Source organism: Pelobates fuscus, chromosome 4 (assembly GCF_036172605.1).
Source record: "Pelobates fuscus isolate aPelFus1 chromosome 4, aPelFus1.pri, whole genome shotgun sequence".
Lineage (NCBI taxonomy): Eukaryota > Metazoa > Chordata > Amphibia > Anura > Pelobatidae > Pelobates > Pelobates fuscus.
In genome coordinates this window covers 232,321,206-232,348,786 of record NC_086320.1, presented here as the reverse complement: position 1 = coordinate 232,348,786, position 27,581 = coordinate 232,321,206, and the positions used below count along the sequence as shown (strand labels likewise).

Sequence of the window (27,581 nt, the reverse complement as noted above, 5' to 3'; positions counted from 1 at the left end):
TGAAAATGTTCTAAATACGTCATAGGTAAAACTCATATCTGAATGCAGATGACCCAAATGAACTGAATATGTTTTGCTTCATACATATAGAAATAACCTGGTGTTTTAATGATGTAGTGCATGTGCTTAGCGTTATTTAACGTAAGACATTTAAACATAAAACACTTTAAGAGGTTTTTATGGCCTACTTCTCCAATATGCATAATGGCATGGTGACTTTATTAACATGCTCCACTAATAATGTAGCTTGTTAGTTATCAGGTTAACAACCACATTTCCATAGTAATCAGGTATAGACCTGCAAAATCTCTTTAATCAAAAGGTTGAACATAAAGCTCAAATTTAAATGGTCTAGGAAACACAATATATGAAAGATCATGAAATATTAGAATTAACTTGACAATAAAATAAATAGAATCAAATTAGCAGCTATGAAGAGACATAAAAAAATTAGGGTGTCCAGGTGTCCAAGACTTTAAGAACTATAGCGGTTGCCCTTAAATTCAATCTGGATGCACATTTACCAAAGTGGATATTTATGGAAGGAGAATCAATATTACCTTATTTATTGAAAGAAGTTTTATTTTTACCATTAATAAAAAAATCAGAGCAAATACATTGGTTTCCCATGACTAAATCAACAATTAAATTATGGACTAAATTATATGAAAATATTACTCTACATAAGGGATACTCCAGAGCTATGCCATTATGTGTGTTCTCCTCTCTTAGTCCACAACTGAATATTAATTTGATCTATCTATCTATCTATCTACCTATCGATCTAGCCATATATAAATAAAAATAATTATATATATATAAAATTCTGTTGTCTCCTTGCACACACACTTCAATGTAGTATTTGCCTGGTGCTCTTAAGCCAATGCCATAATATACAAATGTAGGGAAAAAGAGGCTTGCACTCACGGTCTTTAGTTTCTTTAAAGCAATTTCCTTTTATTTCATTCCTATAAAATTGATTAATCAAAAATGGATCAATTTTAAAGGAATGAAATAAAAGGAAATCGTTTTAAAGAAACTAAAGACCGTGAGTGCAAGCCTCTTTTTCCCTACATTTGTCTTAAAGGGAAACTTCAGTGCCAGAAAAACAATCCGTTTTTCTGGCACTGGAGGGTCCCTCTCCCTCCCACCCCCCAATCCCCGGTTACTGAAGGGGTGAAAACCCCTTCAGTGACTTACCTGTGACAGCGGCGATGTCCCTCTCCGCTGTCTCCGCCTCCGCGACGCTCCTCCTTGTGATTGCGTCGGCCACCGGCTGAGGAGACCTAATGCGCATGCGCGAAAATGCCGCGCATGCGCATTACGTCTCCCCATAGGAAAGCATTGAAAAATCATTTCAATGCTTTCCTATGGGGTTTTGAGCGACGCTGGAGGTCCTCACACAGCGTGAGGACGTCCAGCGACGCTCTAGCACAGGTTTCCTGTGCTAGAACCCATGAAGTGACCTCTAGTGGCTGTCTAGTAGACAGCCACTAGAGGTGGAGTTAACCCTGCAAGGTAATTATTGCAGTTAATGGAAAACTGCAATAATTACACTTGCAGGGTTAAGGGTAGTGGGAGTTGGCACCCAAACCACTCCAATGAGCAGAAGTGGTCTGGGTGCCTGGAGTGTCCCTTTAATAATGTAATATACATATTTAAAGTATTTCATTATTTAATTTATTTTTACATAATTAAGCATAATTAAGCATATTATTATTATTATTATTATTATTGCCATTTATATAGCGCCAACAGATTCCGTAGCGCTTTACAATATTTTGAGAGGGGGGATGTAACAATAAATAGGACAATTACAAGAAAACTTACAAGAACATTAGGCTGAAGAGGACCCTGCTCAAATGAGCTTACAGTCTATAGGAGGTGGGGTATTAGAAACATTAGGATAGGAAATATCAAGTAGGAGTGAAGCAGAGCTGGAGGAGAGAGCAAATCACTGTCCCATAGGAGAGAGCAAGAGATAGGTATGTAAGGGAGAGATTACTCTGGGAGGCCATATGCTTTCCTGAAGAGATGGGTTTTAAGGCCCTTCTTAAATGATTGAAGACTAGGGGAGAGTCTGATGGCAGTAGGCAAGTTATTCCATAGGAGAGGAGCCGCCTGTGAGAAGTCCTGCAAGCGCGAGTTGGCCGTACGGGTGCGAGCAGCGGTCAGGAGGTGGTCGCGGGCAGAGCGGAGGGTACGAGGAGGGGCATACTTCTGGATTCATTACAATATGAGGGATCTGCTTAACAACCCAGGCAGAAAGTTCAGAGAATTTAGTTCACAAGCCCTATATTTAGCCCTGTAAGTTTCCAAGACACCAAAAAACCTTTACTGTTGTGAAACAGTAAAATGTTTCACAACAATTATATTGTCAGTGTAAGTGCCATTTTTTGCATTTTTCCCACACAAATGCCACTTTCATTGTTGTGATATGTTTTATAATATTTGTGTTCAGCAAAGTCTCCCATGTATAACAGTACCCCCTATGTACAGGTTTTATGGTGTTTTCGAAAGTTACAATATAAGGCTTGCATTTCAGGTTTTTTTTTACATTGAATTAGGCCATATTGCTTATGTTGCCTTTGAGACAGTATGGTAACCCAGAAATGAGAATTATCCCCATGATGGCATACCATTTGCAAAAGTAGATAACCCAAGGTATTGCAAATGGTGTATGTCCAGTCTTTTTTAATAGCCGTTTAGTCACAAACACTATGTTTGTGGCTACTAAAAAGACTGGACATACCCCATTTGTAATGCTGTGGGTTGTCTATTTTTGCAAATAGTATGATATGATGGGTATAATTCTCATTCCTGAGCTACCATATGGCCTCAAAGTCAACATAACCAATATGGCAAATTTCAATGTTTACAAACTGAAAACAGTAATGTGCTATATTCGACCTTGTAACTTTCCAAAACACTATAAAACCTGTACATTGGGGGTACTCTTTTACCTGTGAGACAATGCTGAGTACAAATATCTATATTTTATTACAGTATTATGACATTCACAGTTAAAATGCTATGCAGAAGTAGAAAAATAACATTTCTTAATTGTTCACATTTTTTTTTATATTTTCTTGATATGAAATTATGTTTTATATCTAAATTTTTATGTGAAATGAAAGCCCTATTTCTCCTGAACAAAATTATATATAATATTGTGTGGGTGCACTTAATATGTAAGAGGTGAACTATGGTTGTACAGACATAAAGTCAAATTCCTGATTTAGTTTTGATCTTGTTCAATTGCCTCCGTCCTTACAGGGTTAAACATTGCTGTTCCTGCAGTACGTCATTAATTTCAGGTGCAGGTTTAAAATGATAGATAAAGTGGTCTGGGTGCTTGTAGTGTCCTTTTAAGCGTAGATTTAAGATGTATATTTCTTATATGTATTCATATATCATGTATCCATATGTTGGAATATCATGGAACTAAATATAGTAAATTCCTCTTTGGAAATATTTTTTTTAGAGCTTCATAATCATTGGTATGCTAGTAGAGTAATGAATATTATGTTTGCTTACTAGACAGTTTCATGTTTTTCTTTATACAAAACAAAAGGATGTTAGGAATACATATTCAGTTATTTAGGATGCTTATGACAAGCAAAATAGAATGCCCTGAGCAGCCAGTGGAAGAAATGTATTCAAAAATCTATTTAGATTTGTTTGATAATATAATTTGTAGCCTGCATCTAACCTTATATTAACAGACACATTGGCTCAGCTCAAACTGCAAGGTGAAGCATTTTCCCAACCTATCCTGATTATTTAACTACAAATATAATGTGTATAATGTTTGAATATGTTTCTGTAATCAGGTAAAACATGTAAAATGTGAAATTCTGAAATGTTAAAAGTATCTGTAGCTGAGTTCTACCACTGTTTAGCTGTAGGTCACTAACATACTCTATATATCTCAGGTAGCCTGCCAGGCCTGCCATTAAGGGTCTAAGGCAGTGGTTCCCAACCCAGTCTTCAAGTACCCCCTAACAGTTCAGGATTTATGGATTACCTAATTGTGTCTAAGGTGTTTTATAAAGATAGAAAAAACACTTTAGACCAGTGGTTCCCAAACTTTTTAGGTTCAAGGCGCCCTTAATATTTCAATATTTTTCCAAGGCACCCCAAGCCAAAACAACTTCCTAGGTTGTATATATTGGGCCCCTGTTCGGTAGAAATGCTTGCCGTTCAGGCGCAGATCCAGAACCTAATCTTGGGAGGGGCACTGGTAGATTATTTAAAGAAACAATCCAAGCACAATAACTACTACATTACTTTGTAATGGTTATGGTGTCATTAGTGTCCTCCTAGGGTAAGTAGTCAAACTGTTTAAGAACAGTTTGACAATTTACCTAGGATCTGCTGGATAGGGGCTGCAGTATGTAGTGTGCATGTGAGGGGTGAAATGTGTGTAAAGGGGTGCATTGTGTTTGAAGGATGTTGTGTGTGTGTGTGTATGTGTGTGTGTGAGGGGTGCAGTGTGTGTGAAGGATGTAGTGTGTGTGTGTGTATGTGGGACAGTTTATGCGTGAGGGGTACAGTGTGTGTGAGGGGTACAGTGTGTGGGGGGCAGGTTGTATGAGGGGTACAGTGTGTGTGTGGGGTACAGTTTGTGTGAGGGGCAGTGTGATGGTATGGTTTAGTGTGCGTGTATGGGGGCAGTGTGTATGAGGGGCAGTGTATGTGTATGGGGGAGCAGTGTGTGTGTATGCAGGGCCGGTGCAAGGATTTTTGCCGCCCTAGGCAAAATAAAGATTTGCCGCCCTCTCCTCCCCCCCAGTGACATCACCATGCCCCACCCATATGATCTGCCATATGAACTAACGCCAGTGCTGCACACAGTGTGTGTTTACATTAAAATGCCTGCAGGGACAAACTATAGACACCAGAACCACTTCATTAAGCTGCAGTGGTTCTGGGGACTATAGTGTCCCTTTAATGTAAGGTAAATTAGATATTAGTGTCACTAATAATATACTAGATTGCCTACTGACAACTAGATGAGGATGGTGATGGGCTCTGGCTGCAGTCTGGCTCCACTGGTCTGGTGAAGAACAGGATCTCTGCAGGCTGTTTGTAACTGTGGTCATAAAATTCAATGTTCTGGGAGAACCATGTTTTGGGGCCCCTTACACAGCTCAAGGTCTGGGTCCCAGGGCCTGACGGTGAGTATGCCCATAAGGTCCACCCACAAGTCCACCTATATGTTCGCTCACAGGAAGTGGAGTGTGTAGGGGATGTGTTATGGTAGAGGATCTAATGTGTGTGCTTATGGAATGTAGTGTATAGGGATACCAGTTTGTGTAGGTGATACATTGTGTAAGAGAAGCAATGTGTGTTTGCATGTGTGTGTATGGAATGCATTGTGTGTTTATATGTATGTGTGCAAAGGATGCATTGTCTTTATGTGTAAGGGTTGCATTGTGTGTGTGTGTGTGTGTGTGTGTAATGGATGCATTGTGTGTTTCTCTGTGTGTAAGGGAAGCATGTTGTGTTTCTGTGTGTGTAGGGGTGCATTGTGTGTTTTTGTGTATGTATAGGGATGCATTGTGTGTGTGTCAGTAGTGTGAAAGAGCCCCCTGTCCTGCCCCCTGTCCTATAGAGCTCTCCCTTCCGTCCCTTAGAGATCTCCCCTGCCCCTTAGTGGTATGCTTGGCAACCAAGCAAAACCAAAAGAAAATAATAATAATCTCCCAGTACAGGAACAAACTGCTATAAATGACTTGAAAAATAATCATGCTATCACCATCAAATCAGCAGACAAGGAAGGAGCAGTAGTGATAGAGCACTACTGCAAGGAATTCTATATATATGTGTATAGAGTTCCTCCTGCCAGATACAGACATTCACAAAGGATAATATTTTATTTCACTCCCAATGGGCCAGTCCAAGCAAATTACCAATAAATATTTTCTTGCACACACATGATTTTCTCAGTAAGCAGCAGAAATCATATTGTTTAATTATGTTTAACAAAGAACACCAAAATTAAAAATATTCAACTGCCCCCTTAATTCAGTATTTTTAGTTTCAATGTTCTTTGTTAAATATAACTAAACAATATGCGTTTTGCTTACTGAAAAAAGCAATTCAAAACAATAAAAATGTATACAAAATGCCAGTTATAGTTTGTGGTGAACCGCCTGGTACCCCGACTGGGTACCTCCGCCAAACATGCTTCCTAGTTATCACTGAGCTACCATAAGCACTTTGTTGGGACACCATAAGCACTTCCAGCCCTTAGTCACCGCAGCTTGGCTAGGGTCTCGCCTTCTCTTCCCACCCTGGACCAGGGTCCTGGATCCCAGTGGTTAGAACTCTCCTAGCAGAGAGTATAGCAGGTATAGCAAGAAATAGAGCAGTGTAGCATCCCCCCCCTCTACCCCACACACACATTAGCTGAGACTTAATGCTAGGAAGTGATCTGTTTAATGGAAGCACAGTCACAGAATTTATACATGTCACAACTCCTCCCCTATGCCTGAGAGATAATTGAGTCAGGAACTGTACAAACTCAATTATCTCTATGTACAAAAAAAACATACAATTCTCAAACACCCCAAAAGTACCCCCAAAATCCATGGGAACCCCACAAGAGTCACATCTTCAGATTGCCCCGATATGAGTGACCAACATATCTAAAAATCACTCCGATCGGTTCAGTGATTCGGATTTTCCATGGAAGCCAACTTTTGACCGACCTCACACAAGGCTTCTGCCCAAAATAGCTCCATAAGATAAGTGGTAGTGGTCGGTCAATTTCGGGAGTGAAAAAAACGAACGAACTACCGAACGTGGTCTATAGTTGTAATGTGGAGCTTGTTCACCTAATCCATATGAACGATTTCACCGAACAGGGCTCTTCTAAGATGTAAGGAAGTTCAGCAGTGTTCGCAAGTTAGTGTCCGATTTGAGTTCCATGAACTCGACGACCAAACACTGCTGCCTGCGTTCATGTGAACAAGATGGCCACGAACGTGCATACGAATGGTGGCCACCCAGATGAACACTTAGAACACTGAGGTGTGAATCGTTATTGGTGTCAGTGGGGTTAACAAGCATGAGTGTGGTTCTCAGTTCTTGGGTTTGTTTGGTTCCCGAACCATACAGGGAAATCCCACAAACAAGGCCTTTTAACATTTCTTTTACATGGCTCATAGTCCTTGGGCCGGAGGCTAGCCAGCAGTCTCCTCCAGGAGCTTGTGGCAGAGGTATCTTTGCCACATAGCTTATCACAATTTATTATAATACACTAATTAAAACATATCAATAACAATAATTATAAAATGTGAAATACAAATATACCTATTTAACAGATTGTGCAATATCGAAGGCTCTAATTAGAGCAAATGGAACTTGTTCCTTCTCAAAACAAATAAAATGTTGCACACCCAAATAATTACTATATAGAATAAAACTATAAACAGTATGATAAAAAATCAGAGCTAAATAATTCAAAATAGACAGACATCTCATCCCCCCATAGGTCTACCCCCCGCCACCACCACCCATACATCTTCCCTCCCCTTCCCAAACAGATACACATGCAGACACACACATAGACACACACACATATACCGAGATACACGCATACACACAGACACACACATACAGTAACACATACATACAGATACACACACACATACATACATACACACAGACACATACACATACACATACACACATACAAACACACACACAGACAAGCATACACACATACATACATACAAACACACACACACATATACACACATGTAGACACATACATAATAATAATAGTAATAATAATAAGAAGAATTTTTGATTTTTATAGCACTTTTCTCCCTGTGAGACTCAAAGCACGTTACAAATATACAAACATAAAGACATAAAAGTTAGGAGTTTCTGAAGGTCAGATGAACGGACTGAATGCCTGATGTAAGAGGTGGGTCTTTAGCTTTTTTTAAAAAGTCTGTAAGGATGGTGCCTCTCTGATTGTGCACAGTAAAGCGTTTCAGAAGGTAGGAGCAGCGTGGCTAAATGCCCTGGAACCTGAGTCTGTCTTTATTCTTGGCACTGACAGGAGGGATTTGATGGCTGACCAAAGTGAACAGGATGGAATGCAGGGTGTAAGGACTTCTTTCAGGTACTATGGGCCGTGATTGTTTAAGGCTTTGAAGGTTAGCAGGCCAATTTTAAAATATGTACACCATTTAATTGGAAGCCAATGCAGGGAGTGGAGAACAGGTGTTATGTGGCAGGAGCAAGTTTGATTGGTCAGTAGTCTGGCTGCTGCATTTTGTACAGGCGATGGAGTTCTTTTTCTAGGAGGCCCAAGTAAAATACGTTGCAGTAATCTAGCCGAGAGGATACAAATGCATGGATTAATGTTGGCATATCATCCCATGGAATTAAGTGTTGTATGCTGACTATGTTTTTCAGATGATAGTAGGCAGATTTTATTATGGAGGAAATATGCTGTTTAAATGATAGTCCAGAGTTAATCAGCACTCCAAGGTTCTGTACCTTTGATGAACTAATGAGTTCAGAGCCTACAAGCTCCAGGCCATTTGGGTGATGATGGGATATTTTTGTTGCCCGGGGTCCCCTCACCAAGAGTAACTCTTTTTTGTCGTGTTCACTTTAAGCCAACTAGCATTCATCCATTCTATGAGGTCTGCTAAGCAACTGTTGATGCGGCATGTTGGGTCTGTGGTATCTGGAGCTTAGAAGAAATAGAGTTGTGTGTCATCATCGTAACAATGAAACCTTAGGCCATGTGGCCTAATGATGTCCTCCAGTGGTAGCAAGTAAATTGTTAATAGCATGGGAGACACGATGGATCCTTGTGGAACTCCACAGGCCAGTTCTATTGGTGCCGATGAGCTTGATCCTGATGTTACTCTCTGTGATCTACCAGTGAGAAAAGATTTAAACCAGTTAAGGACTGTGCCTCCTAGACCACAGATGTGCTGCAAGTGCTCTATTAAAATCCTGTGGGCAATGGTGTCAAATGCAGCTGAGAGATCCAAGAGGATTAGGATGGAGTAATCACCTTTGTCTCTCGCCATAAGGAGATCATTTAGCAATTTGACTAGCGCTGCTTCAGTGTTGTGGCAGTATCTGAAACCTGACTGGAAAGGATCAAAGATGTTCAAGCTTGATAGATGGGCCTCCACTTGAGTTGCCACTACTTTTTCATTTATTGTTCCCAGAAATGGAAGGTTGGATACTGGTCTGTTATTAGCCATGCAGTCTGGGTCTAATAAAGGTTCCTTTAGGAGTGGTTTTACCACAGCTTATTTTAGAGGATCTGGGAAGTCTACAGTTTTTAGTGAACACTGCACTATTTTTGTGAGGGCGGGGGCAAGTGTTTCAATGCATGCAGATATAAGCTGTGTTGGCACAGGGTCCAAGTCACAAGTAGTAGGGTGTAACTTTTGCATGATTCTTTTAACTCCCTTTATATCCACATTTGTAAAAGTGGACCATAAACTGTGGCAATCTGGCATTCCATTGTAGTGGTTCTGGTGTGTAACTGTTTGGCCTGCTGTGATAGAGGCTCGTATTGAGGTAATCTTTTCTCTAAAGAAGATTGCAAATGCTTCACACTTATCCTGAGAAAAGTTGGTGGGGATATGCGTGCATGCTGGTTTGCAGAGCCTTTCTACTGAGTGCAATTTCATGTGATAAAAAAGATTTTTTTCTGAGTTATCTTGAATTAATATTCTGGATCATGTGTCCTGCACAACTTTCTCTCGAATTTACAGCCTGTTCTCTTCATTTCTCTGATGGTGCTATCAAACCATGGTGCATTGTTGTGGGTTTTGACAGTGCGTATGCGTGTTGGTGCAATGCTTTCTATGGTGTCATGGTTTTTTTGTAGAGTCGGACTAAGGATACATACATACAGACAGACAGACAGACAGACAGACATACACACACACACATATACAACACACATACACATACATACAAACACACACACGCATACACACACAGAGACACATACATACAGACACACAGACAGACATACACATACAGACACACATATACAGAAACATGCATACAGACACACATACACAAACACACACACACACATACATACAAACACACACATATACAGACACATACAAACTGGTACACATACAAAATCACCCTCCTGTTTCCTACCTTTTAGGTGCAGGAGGGTGACTTTCTCTGGGGCTCAGCCTGATGGGAGTCAGAGTTCCCACTCTGACTCCTTCCTCTCCTTTCTCTGCCCATGTGGCTCCCAGTGGTTGCTGGAAGGAAGTAACCAGGGCTGTCACTTCCTCCCAGCATTTGACATCATCTCATTGTAATAGTTTTATTTAAAAACACCTCACCTAGGTAAAAAATAATGGGGAGCATGCATTAGGCTGCTGGAGTAGGACCTGCCAAGAATAGGGTACATTGAAGTTGTGGCAGGCTTATGCAATATATGATCATATAATGTAACTAAACCTTCATTATTTTTTGCCTAGGTGAGGTTTTTAAAAAAAATAAACAATATGTGAGATTTGAAATCATGGTGTAGTGAATAAGCGAGTGCGCTGGATTTTGTATTTAATATTTTAATATATTGGCCTCAGCAGCATCCTATAATGTATGCATGTTCAGGTGAGTGCAGCCATCTTGGTTTTGTATATATTTATTTATTTTACATGTACGTATATATGTCTGTATACATGTCTAACTACAACTACAGAATTAACTATCTAGGTCATAGTTAAAAAAAAAATATTATATATATATGTCTCCTTAGATTCTGGGATATTGATCTTTTGGCCAATTTTTCTTCAATATATATATATATATATATAAATAGAAAAGTAGTTGGTTGCACTCTCGGATTTCCATTAAAATATAACTTTTATTCCAACTACTAAAACAGATCAACGTTTCAGTCCATCTTGTGGACTTTCATCAGGATCCTGAAGACGGTGTTGTTGTTTCAAGGAGCATAATACAACGATACTTGAACAAAAATTAGCTGCATGGTCAAGTTGCCAGAAAGAAGCATTTACTGCCCCAATGCCACAAAAATGCCTAGTTACAATAAGACTGACAACACCTTGACACGCCTCACAGCTTCTTGTAATTTGGAGTGATAAAACCAAAATAGAGCTTTAAGATCACAACCATAAGAGCTATGTTTGGAGAGGGGTCAACAAGGCCTATGGTGAAAAGAATACCATCCCCACTGTAAAGCATGGTGGTGGCTCACTGATGTTTTGGGGGTATGTGAGCTCTAAAGGCACGGGGAATCTTGTGAAAATTGACAAGATGAATACAGCATGTTATCAGAAAATACTGGCAGATAATTTGCATTCTTTTGCACGAAGGCTGCGCATGGGGCGCTATTGGACTTTCCAGCAAGGCCAAGTTGACCCTCCAGTGGTTACAGCAGATAAAGGCAAAGGGTCTGAAGTGGCCATCTCCTGACCTTAATATCATCAACCCACTCTAGGGAGATCTCAAACGTGAGGTTCATGCAAACTGACCAAAGACTTTGTATGACTTGGAGGCATTTTGCCAAGACAAATGGGCAGCTACACCATCTACAAGAATTAGGGACTAAGGTTATGCAGACTTTTGAACAGGGGCCATTTAATTTTTTTCTTTGTTGACATGTTTTGTTTTATGATTGCACCATTCTGTTAAACCCTACAGTTTAATATGAATCCCATAAGAAATAAAAGAAATGTGTTTTGCCTGCTCACTCATGTTTTCTTTAAAATGGTACATATATTACCAATTCTCATGAGGTATGCAAACATTTGAGCACAACTATGTGTGTGTATATATATATATATATATATATATGTGTGTGTGTGTTAGCGGAATGGATGCTTACCAGACCCTTTTTATTCCCCTTGTTAGACTGAAATGATGAACACCTGTCTGTAAGTGCGTATTTTATTAATTATATGTCCTAAATAAGCTTTTTCATTTTACATGGTATGAGTGTCCTGATGAAAGCTCCTTAGGGGAGCTGAAACGTTGATGTACTTATCAGAATAAAGAAGATTTTGATTTGGAAAACCTTGGAGTGCCGGTATTTTTTCACTTTATATATATATATGTGTGTGTGTGTTAGCGGAATGGATGCTTGCCAGCCCCTTTTTATTCCCCCTTTTAGACTGTCCGTATCCCCTGTAGCAGAACTTCCACCTTTCGTGTGTTTTTCCTGGTTATTTAGTGTGGTTCCTCTTTTGCCGTTCGGGAGACTTCATACGAACAGAATACCTTCGTCAACATTGTGTCACGTATTCATCAGCTTATAGAAATGTGGTTAATGACATTTACTGTCCACACAGGAAAAGTTGTGCCAAGCAGCAACCTAATCCACAGAAGGGTTAATGCTGAGCAGCAATTGTGCAAATGAAACCTGTGTCACGTATTCATCCGCTTATATAAATGTGGTTAATGCCATTTACTGTCCACACAGGAAAAGTTGTGCCAAGCAGCAACCTAATCCACAGAAGGGTTAATGCTGAGCAGCAATTATGCAAATGAAGCCTGGTAACTGACTTTGGGGTCAAAGGCTGGTTACAGCCTATCAGAACCAAAGGAGGGGTATTTAGGTTTATTGACTTCTCTATATTCTGGTATCCTGACTCCTGGCTTTCCTCATCGCTGCGTCCCTTTCTGTGTTTCCTGACCTCGGCTAGTATTTTGACTATTCTATGTACGTTAAATCCGGCCATTCTAAGGACCGGTAATACATTACTTATTTGTCATCCGTGTCATACAGTTCTACATGCTGGATCAAATAGTAATCTTGACACATTGACACCAACCACTTAAGTGTGAAACCGCATGGAAAACAATTAATACGGGCTTCCCCGGGGTGGCTGTCAGTTCGTATAGCCAAACACGTGGCAGAGAGGGGGAGCCTTCGTATCGTGTAATAAAGAGATTCCCTTGTATGGTGTTCACACCAGAACCTCACGAACGGAGACCGGCCAGGGCACCAATTTCCCTGGAATTGTTTTGGGCTAGCACCTTGGGTCTGGTCGATCAAAACCTTACCACAATGCCATTTCCATTTTGCCAAACCGATCTGAGGGATTCTTGGATATGTTGGACACTCGGGGCTGTTGGGGAATGTTCTTTTTGTGAGGTTCTGGGGTATTGTTGAGGTACTTTTGGGGTACAGGATATTTTGTGGATTTTCTGTACCTGGGAGATAATTAAATTAGATGTGTTTTATCAGGCAATTCTCTCACAGGATACTAGGATTGAAAACCCTGCCTTATTGTATGTTAAACTCCTTGCATGGGACTGGGCATAAAAGCTGTGTATGTGTCAATAAACTTCAGTTGAACCCCCAGAGCTGTATGTCGTTCACTTACTGGGGAGGAGGTGGAGATTCTTTGACTATTTTCCTTGTTCCTGATTGTACTTTGATGTATCCAGTGGAGGACAGTCCTTGATAGGACCCATCAAACACGCTAGTTAAATATGAATTAATTTCTTTCAGTGAAATGTGTAAAAACATAAATCAATTGTGCTATGTCTTTTCATGGATTTTTAATAAATTGGATCTAAAATGTAATGTTTTATAGTAAGTTATTAACTAAACAAAATCCAATTTCATTTGATGGGCTTGATTTAGTAAGTCATGTAAACATGTCCAACGTAATGTTTTAACAAAGATCGGCCATTAAACCTTCCTTAAATGTGAGTCTATTGAATAATGCTTAGGTGCTTATATATGGAAGGCATACGTCTAAAATTGTGGGATGGGTTATTTGACCTATTTAAACCCTCAGTAACCCTGCTTACCTGTCATCAATGTTTTCGTAAGTTCCCCTCCCACCTCACCTTTTATTATTCATATTAATATACCCAGATGGGCCCTTTTTATTGCAGGTCTAACCTCTCGTCGGTTTCGGCACACCTCAACCGAATTTTGTTCTTACTAAACTTTCATCATATCATACCATATGTTCCTCTAAATGTGCCGTACACAAATGGAAGGCTTGGCCTGTAATTGTGGGAGGGACAATTAATCCTATTTAAACCCAGTGAGCCCCTGCTTACCTGTTGACAACAATCTCAGAAGTTCCCCTCCCACCGCACCCTTTATTATTTTCATATCATCTAGGTGGGCCCTCTTTTACAGGCCTAACCTCACGTCAGTTTTGACACACCTCAACTGACTTTGCTCTTACTAAACTTTCATCATACCATGTGTTCCTCTAAATGTGCCGTACACACATATATATATATATATATATATATATATATACATGTAATAAATTTCAGTAAAACAATTTACTATCAAAATGATACTCTTTTATATTTATTTTCATATTTTGTCTGTGAGTGAAAAGTAAGGGCTTTAGGCATATTTGGATCAGTCACCCAAGAGAGTGGAGAAGAGCATGTGTTGAGGAGAGAAAAGGACAGAGCAGTATGAAGAGTAAGAGCTACCCAGAAGTGCTAACAACATAGATACTTTTTATAAATTGTAACTATAGAATGCAGAATCAACTAAGTCATAGTTGAAAATAGTTTCAAACACAGGATAGCATTATAAATATATACATTATCATTATCAGAAAGCAATACAGGATATTTATTTATTTATTTCATGTGACACAACCTAGGTAATGGAAACTCCCGCCATTGACCTCTCGATAAATTATTGTGGGTGTATGTACGTTCCAGAATCTCCTTGAAATTAGCATCCCGTTTGTAACTCATACATGGAGGGTTTTGAAATACCTGGGGTAACTTGGTATCCTTAGCACTGGATGAGGGCTTGGAATAGTGTTAGTCCTCCCCCTGCAAAGGTTGCGATTCCCTGTCCTAAAAAAGGATCCTGTTTAGGTGGAGTGTTAGAGATCTGTCTGATGGTGATAGATTTTAAAGACCATTGTCACTGTCTGAAGCTGACTCATCGGGGGTAAAGTCTACAGTGTCACCTGTTAGTTTGTGGATTCTCTGTCGCCAGCGTCTAGTAGTTGAAGGTTTAGATCCTGTAAGCCACCTATAAACCCTGTGCTCTTTATAGTCATTATTAATTTTATCAAGCTTTTCTCTTTTAAAACGGATCAGGTAGTTTTTGTAAGTTTTCATATCTTCTCCTAATTTCACAATTGGATCCTGGCACCATGTGTCCACGGAGGTTATTTTCTCAGCATGTTGTACCTCAAACTCTCCTTTTTCAGCCTTTGTGATTTCGATTTCATGGCCCACTTCCTCTGTAACTACCAGCATTAGACCTAGTAAACATTTATAAAGAACTGCCAGCCACCTCGATAAATTCCTGGGTTATTCTGTCCGATTGTGGGGCAATTTTAATTCTGAAGCCACGGGGAATCCTTTTCATGTGGTAGTAGTCTAAAAACATAGATAGCGTGGAGTTCCAAATTCACTGTTTATTCATCAGATCTTGTATTCTTTGCCCACTGGAAGCTCAGTAGTATCACTAAGCACTTTTCTCCCTGATGGCAACTGGTGCTTATTAGTTGTTCATTAACAAATCTTTTTTTTCAAGTCAGTTGTAAATGAGCAATTACATGACAACTGGTCAGCATCAAGAGAACTGAAGAGTTGGCTCAAGATGGCTTTAGTCAGAATAAGTCAATATATTTACCCCATACTTGGCATTTGTTCAATAGTGCAGGCTGTAACATCTTGAACTTATTTAAATTGATTTTCTTTCAGCTTACTTTCCTTTAAAAGTCATACATGTGTGAATAGGCAATAGAGAAAAAGATGCAGAACGTGAGAGACAAATGAATGCATAGTTTACAGATACCAAAATGGCAATTTAGCAGAATAAGTTGTAAAAAAAAATTTAAATGTAAAATGTAAAACACTCTCATATTATATAATGAAGGCATTTTAGTATCAAATGCAATTATTTTCCATAGTGGGAGGTAGAAGTTGAAAAAAATGGAAATTCAATATTGTGTTTTAAATGACCATTACTCTCCTGAAACAGAGATCAGTGGATGAAGACTTTTTCACCTCTGCAGTACAATGTGTTTACTGTAAACAATCAATCCACAATACGACAAACTCTTAATCTATTTTTACACTAAAGCTGATCAAGACAAGGACAAAGCTACTTCATTATAGGGCAGGAGAAGAAAAAATAAACAGCTCAGTATAATATCACATTACCTTTAATAAATAAAAGGTAGTATAAAATATATGGTTGCTTGTATAGTCTATGTAAGAGAGGACATTGATTGCAACAGCTTGAAAATTATGTCTTATATTGATCAAATATTGATTTGGTACTCCAAAAAAATATAAACTTGAAGTACTTTGATGAAGATGCCAACTTCTCACGAAGTTTATTTCCTACTTAGTGATAAGCTTCTCATTGAAAACAGCTATCTTTTGTCTTAATGTACCACTTGCTCTATTTGGCAGTTGCTGGATAAACAAGTTAGAATTGGGAATATACATTTGTAAAGTCTAGGTCTTAAAAGAAGAAAATCAATAACTTTTGCAGCGGATTCTGTTTGTGGACCTAAGATATGGTAGAATTAAGCTAAATGTAAAGGTAGAATTTTTGAGTCTCACCAGTACAGATGGTTTTTATACATTAACATTTTAAATCCCATTTTCATTCCATTTTTAAATTAATATTTAGAAAATGACATGTACTAATAGCTAATGAGCAAGAGAGAACTTAAATAGAGAACCTGTTCTGATAGTTTCAGTTCTTCTTTACATGTATTTGCTGCATGTCAATTAGTTGATTACATTGGCTCACATGCCAATTGCCAAATAACCATGTAGGTAAAAAAAAAAAAAGGTTTTAAAGGAAGCTTTATGTATGCTTCTTAGGAATGACTTTACTTACTGCACTCTCGTTACTTGCTTTCTCTAGTTTTTGTATGGTACTTATATGAGAATAGAAATTGGAAGCTTGTACTTTAGCCCAGTGAAAAAACTACCAATGGAAGGCCCATTGGTTGTCCCATGCACTTAGAGCCTCTGACTGAGCATCTCTGAACAGGGGCTCAGTTGGACGGCGTGGCCTTTTTACAGTGTGACTAGGCCCCTGTCAGATTGATGATGTTGGGAGAAAGCTAGTGCAGACAGCCTGCATCTTAGGCAGAGAGAGAAAGGAATGGGGGAGAGGAAGAAGGGAGCCTGCACACCCATCAGCATCTGCAGGACCACGGGGTGGCTAGCCTCCTGCGCAGAAAAGGTATATTAACAGGATTGTGGCAAAAAATATAACAATTGGACATGTATTCGTCAGTATGTGTATCTATGTACATACAAATCAGCAAACAAACACCAAAACTAACTACACACACCCTCCCTGGATTCAAAGTCAAACATTTCATACAAACACACCCCTTCATTAAAACACCAACTCTCCACACACCTGCACAATCACGTTTAAAAGCCAATACTACATGCAAACATACCTCTGCAATCAAACGTTACATAAAACACACCCCTTTTATTAAAATGCTCACATTCTATACTAACACCCCTTAATTCAAACACTAACACTACACACAAAAGGATGCCTACATTTAAAAGCCAACACTACATGCAAACACACTTCTGCATTCAAATGCAAACACTATCCATTAGTACACCACTGCATTCCAAGGGCAATAGCACATACAAATAAACTCCAGTATGCACACACACATACTCCATACACACCATGCTTACATGCAAACACACCAACATTGCTCTGATATACAACCTTTGCAAGGATGAGCAAATATTAGACCCTTAGCTATCAAAACATAATGGGAGTTGTTTGACACATCTACCTTTAGGCCAGTGGGAGGCCAGTGGGGGGCCAGCCAAAAATTATTGCTTAAAGGAACTGTCTACATTAGTTATGCAACTACTTTAGCCTATATTGTTTTCCACTGATTACTTTTAAACAAATTTTGAAACTAAACCAAGTAGCATTGTCTTAAGTAAAATATATAGTGAGATTGTACCTAAAAAGACATCCAAACAATTCATTATTTTAACAGTGATGATCCTGTGCTTACATTACTACTACAATTGAGACTATTATGGGTACATTTTTGATATTTTTTTGGATGAAAATAACTGTCATGCAATTGTACAAAACTTGTATTCAATTATTGCTTTTATATAGAGTATTTTGCTTTGGGGAATATTTACTGTTCTTTATTTCATATTTATAGTTAATATAATTTTAAGACAGATGCCAGCTGGCAGTTAGGGAGAACCATAGCAATTTCTGTAAACACATCCAAATGCCCTTGAGCTACTGTGGTTTACCATAAATTATTTTACTTTAACAGATATTAAGTACAGTACACGGAAGCGAGCTAAAAGTAACACTTGCAATTAAAAGAGCGCATTGCTCATTTTTGTGTAAATTCTTTTGGCCACACCTAATTATGCACCTTGTGTGCTGTATTTTATGCTCAGTGGGGAAATATATTAATATCTGAATGATTGTCATGTTTAAAGGGACACTATAGTCACCAGAACAACTACAGCTTATTGAATTTGTTCTGGTGAGTAGAATCATTACCTTCAGGCGTTTTGCTGTAAACACTGTCTTTTTAGAGAAAAAGCAGTGTTTACATTACAGCCTAGTGATAACTTCACTGGCCACTCCTCAGATGGCTGTTAGAGATCCTCCCTGGGTCATGGCTGCCTAAAATGGATCCAAACATTCAGTATCTCCTCCAGTCTCTGCATGCAGAGACTGAACTTTCCTCATAGAGATTAATTAATTCAATGCATCTCTATGAGGAGATGCTGATTGACCAGGGCTGTGTTTGAATTGTGCTGGCTCTGCCCCTGATCTGCCTCTTTGTCAGGCATTGGGCAGGTCTAAGGGAAACAGGGACATTGCATGAAGCTGCAGACTTGAATACAAGTCAAATTTTACAATTTTAGGGAGACATAAGGGTGGCTAGATGGTGGTTTTAACCCTATAGGGTCAGGAATACATGTTTGTGTTCCTGACCCTATAGTGCTCCTTTAAGAGAACTAGTAACAGTTTGTATTACGAACTAATCAGTTTGCACATTAACAAATATAGTGGATCTTTTTTTATTTCTTGTTTTAGAGCAAAGTTAACTCCTTCTTTCATGCATGTGCTTACATGGGCACAGCAATGAAAATGTAAATCTAGATTAAACAAAACCCTCCCACTTAGTTAGCTCTGCTCAGTGCTGGTCTCCATTAACTCAGTAATTCACCAAACTGTGGAATGTCAGGAATTCTCCAAATAAGTCTAAATCTTAGTCCAAATGAACCAAATTTACATACATAGAAAGGGAGTGGATCAGTCACGCCCACTTGGAAATCAACTAATCTGATGGTTTATACTTTAATGATACTGAAAGGTCTGAATGGACTTAACAAACAGGTGTATAATTTTAGCAAGATAAGGGATAACATTTTATGTCTATAAATGTTTGGAAACAAAACCAACAAATAGTAAGTAGGGTCACAGCAGACAACTTTACAATGTTTTTATAATTTCTGTAGTGTCAAAGTGTACTCAGAACCCTACTTGCTCCTGCTGAATGATCTAATGATACACCTCAATTCCTCAAGTCAAAGCTTGAAAACAACACATTTCATGGTTGTTTACTAAAGTGATAACTGTCAGTAATTCAACATGAATTCAATGTGAATTTCGAATTTAAGTTTAAAGTAACTAAAATGGAAGAACAACTTCTAGTTTGTAAATTTAAAATTCACTCTAAATTTACTAAGAATTTCTGACAATTCTCACTTTAGTGAATAACCGTGAGTGGGTCCACTTGTTGGATGTGAATAAATGTTTTACATTAGATAAAAGGAGTTTGGAGTCTCCCAACGTCTCAAATTTTGAGTCTCAAGGACAGGAGTCCCTTTTCTAACCAAGAATCTGAACTACAATAAAGTGAGTCCCCATTTACAAGTTGTTTGCTAATGTGTAAATTGGTGGATAGTGAATTTCAAATTTTAGGTTAAAATAGATAACTAAAGTAACTAAAATAGAGGTAATTTTAGAATTTAGGTTAAGAATTTTCGGTTTAGCTATTTTAGTCTTAATTTAATTTGGATCCTTAAAATTACAATTTTAATCTCTCTCTCTCTCTCTCTCTCTCTCTCTCTCTGTGTATATATATATTTATATACAAGGTCTGTCCAGAAAAAGTCCAACCATTGTTAATATAATTAGAACAGTTTGCGTGACATCAGCAGCCAAAGAGAGTGAACTGGAATGCTCTCTGTGAACAATGATGACTTCACTGACCTAGTCAGTGGAGATGCTAAACATCATTGAGTGAACATGTAAATTGTGTAGCCATCGCATTCAAAATGACCAAGTAGAGCAATGAATCTGCATCAAATATTGAATTTAAACTTGAACATTCCTCTGAGGAAATTATTTAGATAATTCAGAAAGGCTTTTTCGGGGATGATGCAATGAGTGCAAATAAAAGTGTGGCACAAACGCTTCAAAGATGGTCGAGAATCTGTTGAAAGGCCTGCAACACGCAGAACAGCTGACAATGTTGAACATATATGGGCTGTAATTAACAAAAATCAGTGACTGGCAGTGCAAGAACTAAAAGCTGATGGAGATTCCAACAAAGGATTTTGCAGAGTGTTTTTGAACAGTGGCAGAAACATTTGGAGAACTGTAGTTCCTAAGGTGCCGACTTTGAAGGGAACTGAGGAGTCATCATCCTATGTATAATGTTTATTGTATATTCTTTAATAAATGTCTCTATTTTTCATATTACATAGCTGAATACATTTTACGGACAGATCTCGGATATTAAAATGGGAATTTTTGAGTATCCAAATAAAATGTATCACCAGTTGCCCAAAAATTGCAGTTCAGCTACTACAAATATCTTCATATTACCTGTTGCATTTACTTAATATATGCATGCAGCAAACAAAATTGTGTTATACACATTTGCTCAATGCATCTTTTTTTTTGTAAATCTTTATTGGTTTTTACTTGAACAGTAGAAAAACTAGCAAGATGTTATTATTATTATCATCAGGGCAGACTGGGAAAGAAATTCAGCCTTTTTGAGTCACACTAGGTCCACTGAGAAGGGGGTGGGGCCAGAGAAGGGGTGTTTTGTCATCACCAATGACAAGCACACCCCCTCTCAAAGTGAGCATGTTGGTTCAATGCTCTTGAAGGGTGCAATGTGTGTGTGTGTGTGTGTGTGTGGGCTGCAGTATGTGTGTGAAAGGTGCAGTGTGTATGAAAGGTGCAGTGTGTATGAACGGTGCAGTGTGTGTATGAAAGGTGCAGTGTGTGTGTGTCTGTGTGAGAAGTGCAGTGTGTGAAGGACGTAGTTAGTGTGTGTGTGTGTGTGTGTGCTTGGTGTTTAGTGGAGGAAGAGGGTGAGGGGTGCAGTGTGTGTGTGTGTGTGTTTGTGTGAAAGCTACAGTGTGTGTATGTGTCTGTGTGAAGAGTTCAGTGTGTGAGTGCAGGAGTGTAGTGTGTGTGTTTGGTGTGCAGGGGGAAGGTAGTGTGTGTGTGTGATGGGTGCAGTGTGAGGCTTTGTGTGAGAGGTACGTGTGTGTGTGAGGGGTGCAGTGTGTATGAAAGGTGCTGTGTGTATGTGTGTGTCTGTGTGAAGGGTGCAGCGTGTATGAAAGGTGCTGTGTGTATGTGTGTCTGTGTGAAGGGTGCAGTGTGTATGAAAGGTGCTGTGTGTATCTGTGTGTCTGTGTGAAGGGTGCAGTGTGTATGAAAGGTGCTGTGTGTATGTGTATGTCTGTGTGAAGGGTGCAGTGTGTATAAAAGGTGCTGTATGTATGTGTGTGTTTGTGTGAAGGGTGCAGTGTGTATGAAAAGTGTTGTGTGTATGTGTGTGTCTGTGTGAAGGGTGCAGTGTGTATGAAAGTTGCTGAGTGTATGTGTGTCTGTGTGAAGGGTGCAGTGTGTATGAAAGTTGTTGTGTGTATGTGTGTCTGTGTGAAGGGTGCAGTGTATGAAAGGTGCTGTGTGTATGTGTGTGTCTGTGAGAAGGGTGCAGTGTGTATAAAATGTGCTGTGTGGATGTGTGTGTTTGTGTGAAGGGTGCAGTGTGCATGAAAGGTGATGTGTGTGTGTGTGTGTATCTGTGTGAAGGGTGCAGTGTGTCAGGAGTAAAGTATGTGAAGGGTGTAGTTAATGTGTGTGTGCATGTGTGTGTTTGGTTTGCAGTGAGGGGAAGATTAAAGTAATACATAAATATGTTTGTTTTTTATAAAAAAAATCTATACTTTACATCCCCCCTCCCTTCTTATCTTTGCTTGAGAGGGGGGACATAGAGGTGAATCCCTTGAATCCCTGGTGGTCGTAGTGGAGGTGAATACATGGAGGTTGTAGTGGTGAGTTGACTGTCGTGAAATCGGAGTATTGCCATGGTAACCACGGAAACGCTCCTACCTCATGAGAGGTTTCCTAGACCTCCCCCAGGTCCTCCTCTCCCTCCCAAGCCGGCGGCCACTTGTTTGTGCTAGTGGGCTGGTGAGGGAGACCTTTGTTCTCCCTACCGGCCCATGAAGGCATGCAGCAGGTCCGGCACTCGGACAGTGTCGGCCCTGCATGGACCAGCCGGGGAGATCCTGTGATCTCCCCAGTCGGCCTCAACCCATGGCCATCGCGGCCCGCGATTCTGCCCTAATTATTATTGTTATTATTTATAATGCGCCAACAAATTCCGCAGTGCTGTACAATGGGTTGACTAACAGACATTTATTTATAACCAGACTAGTTGGACACACAGAAACAGAGAGATTTTGGGCTTTGCTCAATGAGCTTACATGCTAGAGGGAGTGGAGTATAGTGACGCAAAAGTTAAGGGTAGGGTAGAAAAGTAGGTTGCTAAAATAATATTCACTGAGGGTTTAGAGTTTTGTTTTGATGACAGTTGCAGGAGAGGAATCAGAGTCCGGGGAGGGAAAGCTGTTGACAAGTTAATTGATATGTTTTCCTGAAGAAGCAAGTTGTCAAAGATTTTTTGAAGGAGTGTAGACTGGATGAAAATCTAACAGAGAGGAGAAGAGTGCAGCCCTAGGTCTTTAAGGTGAGCATCAGATGTAGGAGTACTAACAGAGGATAGACGTAGGTCTTTGGCAGACCGTAGGGGCCTAGACAGGATATATTTGTGTATTAGTGTGGATAGGTTGGTTGGAGCAGCATTGTGTAGAGATTGTGAGCAAGTATCAGGATCTTAAATTGAGTCCTATATCTTACAGGAAGCCAATGTAGGGACTGAGAGAGGAGGGAGGCATGGGAGGTGCGGGCGGACAGAAGATGAGTCACGCCGCCGCTTTCATTATAGACTGTAATGCAGCAAGTTGGGAACACGTAAGACCACTGAGAAGCGGATTGCAGTAGTTAAGGCGAGAGAGTACAGAGGCATAAAAAAAACACCTTAGCCGCATCAGGATGTAACATTAATATGATATAACAGTACTATGGACAAATATCCAGTAGGTATACAAATGGATGTAATTGAAGTAAATTACTTGATGTAACTTGTTTGCTTTAAATTAATTTTTTTTTTTTTTTTTTAAAACATGTTTTTCTGTCTACTTATCGGTATTATTTTTAGTATCTTGGATCTTGTAGGAATTCAAAGGAAAATACAAGTTGCATACTTTCCAAATGTTTATAATGAAATTTTTCAAGGGTACTCACAGTTCAGTGGCCTGTTTAACCCATACAATAAATTCTGGAAGAGGAATGAGTAAACTGCCATTTCGACAAGATGTGTCAAAAGGTGTATTTTTTGTGTTTGTTTAGAGTTAATAAGTTGCACAGATCTTCCAGAGCTAGAGGTGAGGTTATGATGATGGTTTATGTTTGTAAGACAATAACAGCTGTCCCTGGTGATACTTAAATTCGACATGTTCTTAGCACTATATAAATTCAGCTCTCAGATGTAATAGGGGTACAGTGACACAAACCAACCAGACATATTTATAAAGGCTAATCATTTAACCTAATTATATGAAGAAAACAAAATACATTTATTTTATTCATTTTTTTTTAGAATGGAATGCATCTTTCTGTGCATTAGACTACAATATATCTATTATTTTATTTTTGGAGAAAAGTGAGTTTTACATACCAATGGACACAATAAAACCAACATGTTAAATATCATAAATAATAAAGTATACAATCTAAACTATAAGAATAATATTAATCGTTATATATTTTACTTATTATATAATATGCCATTTTGGATATACTAGAAAAAGAATGACCAACATATACTATACAATCTATATGTATATATCTATAGATTAAATATTCATATTCAAGAGTGCATAGAATTATTTCAATTGTTTAGTACACAGTGGTTTCATAATGTCTGTTTACATTACTACATACATGAAGAGATGCTAGGAAATTATTGAGCTTGGCTTGCAACAATATACACAAGATCCATAACACAAGATCCTCTCCAGCAACTGTTTTAACTGCACCCTCTTCACCCATGACCCCCCCCAAAAAAAAAAGTCTTCAGTGAATACTATTCTAGTACTCTAGTTTTCTACCCTACCCTTAATTTTGTGTCACGTTACCCCACTACCTCTACCATGTGAGCTCATAGAGCAGGGTCCTCAACCCCCTTAATTCCTGTAACTTGACTGGTAACAATCACATGTTTAATCATCCACCCATTGCAGAGCGCTGCAGAATTTGTTGACACTATATAAAAAATAATAATAACAGTTAGCTTCATTTAGTACAAATTTATTATCAACCGTTAGTGATGTCCCGAAGGGTTCGCTGGCGAATAGTTCCTGGCGAACATAACATGTTCGCGTTCGCCACGGATGGCGAACATATGCGATGTTTGGTCCGCCCCTATTCGTCATCATTGAGTAAACTTTGACCCTGTACCTCACAGTCAGCAGACACATTCCAGCCAATCAGCAGCAGACCCTCCCTCCCAGACCCTCCCACCGCCTAGAAAGCATACAATTTAGATTAATTCTGAAGCTGCATTCATTTTTTTCTTTTGCATTATTTTTTTTGTATTTATTATACATTATCCTCCATAGCCAGTAACCTGTGTTTATTATACATTATCCCCCATAGCCAGTAACCTGTGTTTATTATACATTATCCCCCCATAGCCAGTAACCTGTGTTTATTATACATTATCCCCCCATAGCCAGTAACCTGTGTTTATTATACCTTATCCTCCCATAGCCAGTAACCTGTGTTTATTATACCTTATCCTCCCATAGCCAGTAATCTGTGTTTATTATACATTATCCTCCCATAGCCAGTAATCTGTGTTTATTATACATTATCCCCCATAGCCAGTAACCTGTGCTTATTATACATTATCTCCCCCATAGCCAGTAACCTGTGTTTATTATACATTATCCTCCATAGCCAGTAACCTGTGTTTATTTTACATTATCCCCCATAGCCAGTAACCTGTGTTTATTATACATTATCCCCCCATAGCCAGTAACCTGTGTTTATTATACATTATCCCCCCATAGCCAGTAGCCTGTGTTTATTATACATTATCCCCCATAGCCAGTAACCTGTGCTTATTATACATTATCTCCCCCATAGCCCGTAACCTGTGTTTATTATACATTATCCCCCCATAGCCAGTAACCTGTGTGTATTATACATTATCCCCCTATAGCCAGTAACCTGCGTTTATTATACATTATCCTCCCATAGCCAGTAACCTGTGTTTATTATACATTATCCCCCCATAGCCAGTAACCTGTGTTTATTATACATTATCCCCCTCATAGCCAGTAACCTGTGTTTATTATACATTATCCCCCATAGCCAGTGACCTGTGTTTATTATACATTATCCCCCCATAGCCAGTAACCTGTGCTTATTATACATTATCTCCCCCATAGCCAGTAACCTGTGTTTATTATACATTATCCTCCCATAGCCAGTAACCTGTGTTTATTATACATTATCCTCCCCATAGCCAGTAACCAGTGCTTATTATACCTTATTATACCTACTGTCCTCCCCCCGGCCCCCACCCCTGAGCAGTGGGTGGGGGCCCTAGATAATAATGGTGGGGGGGACCTACCGTCCTCCCCCCCCCGTCCCCCACCCCTGAGCGGTGGGTGGGGGCCCCAAAAAAACAATAAGGGGGGGACCTACTGTCCCCCCCGCCTCCCACCCCTGAGCGGTGGGTGGGGGCCCTAAATGAAATCCCCCCCAATCAAGGTGACTAGGGGTCCCAAGCCCCTTGTCACCCCCCCCCCACCCAAATCAAGCTATCCCCTACCTACCCCTCTCACCCTAAAAATAGTGAGGGGGAATAAAATAACTAACCTGTAAAAAAAAATTTTACTTACCATTTGACATCTTCTTTTTTCTAAAATCTTAATTTTTCAGCCCCCAAAACAGGGCAAATAAAAAGCCATCATACCCGACGAACTTAAAATAAAATGAAAAATCCGAGCACCAAAAAAAAAACCAGACGAAAAAGAAAAAACCAGAGCGCAAGACTGAGCTACGCAGGGCAGGGGAAGACTTATAAAGCCTTGTCCTGCCCTGCAATTAGGCTAAGAACACTCTGATTGGTGGGTTTAAGCCAATCAGAGTGCTCTTTGTCATTTTACACAGCGTGGGAAAGTTCTTTGAAATTTTCCATCACTATTGTGGCCAGAAAGAGTCCCTGTGGGTTTTAAAATTCGCCTGCCTATTGAAGTCTATGGCGGTTTGCCCGGTTCGCCCGTTAGTGAACATTTGCGGAAGTTCGCGTTCGTCGTTCGCGAACCGAAAATTTTATCTTCGTGACATCACTATCAACCGTTATCAACTGACTGTTTAGGCAATGTTGGTTGAATTCTTATATGAGGATTATTACTTTTCTTAGCTTTCTGTAGCTGCGTTTTCCTAATGCCTGACCTGTAAAAAAAATAATCATACTAACCATTAAATGTCTTGTTTCTTATTTTATATTCTTTTATTTAACCCCCAAAAAGGCCAAATAACATTCCATAATTCCATACAAATTTTTAAACAAAAAAAATAAATTGAAACGGTTTTGCAAAAAATGGTGGAACTAATAAAAACCATGGCACAATATAAATAATTCATGTGAGACACACAAGAGCTCAGAATGGACTTACAATGAACTTTTTCAGGAAACCGCAAGAGTTTTCCCATGCAAAGCAAGCACAGACAAAGTGCTTTGGTTGGCTTGGTATAAAACTTAATTTGTACTCATGTGGGGGTCATATTGACTCCTATAGGATTATATGTAATTTATTTATTTATTTAACTATTTAAGATAGCTAGGTGGGACCTGAAAATGAGTAGGGACACATACACTATAGTATTCAGAATACAGATTTCCTTTAACTATATTTGAAAATGAAAGAACTTTAATCACTGTTATTTTTAAACTAAAGATTACTGCATATTATTGGGGAGAAGCAGGGGTATTTACCAAAGTGAGAATTGTCTGTAAATCAAAGTGAATTCAAAGTGAATTTAAATTTTTAAACCAAAATAGCTGAATTGGAAGAATAGTTGGCTTGACATTAAATTTGAAATCACATTGAATTCATTTTGAATTCCTGACAATTCTCACTTTATTAAA

General features: G+C 39.1%; 1 protein-coding gene across 8 annotated transcripts in view; it reads left to right on the top strand.

Moving 5' to 3' along the window:
- Positions 1–27,581, top strand: part of CTNND2 (catenin delta 2) — a 1,082,982-nt gene that overhangs the window by 560,936 nt on the left and 494,465 nt on the right. The window lies entirely within an intron of this gene.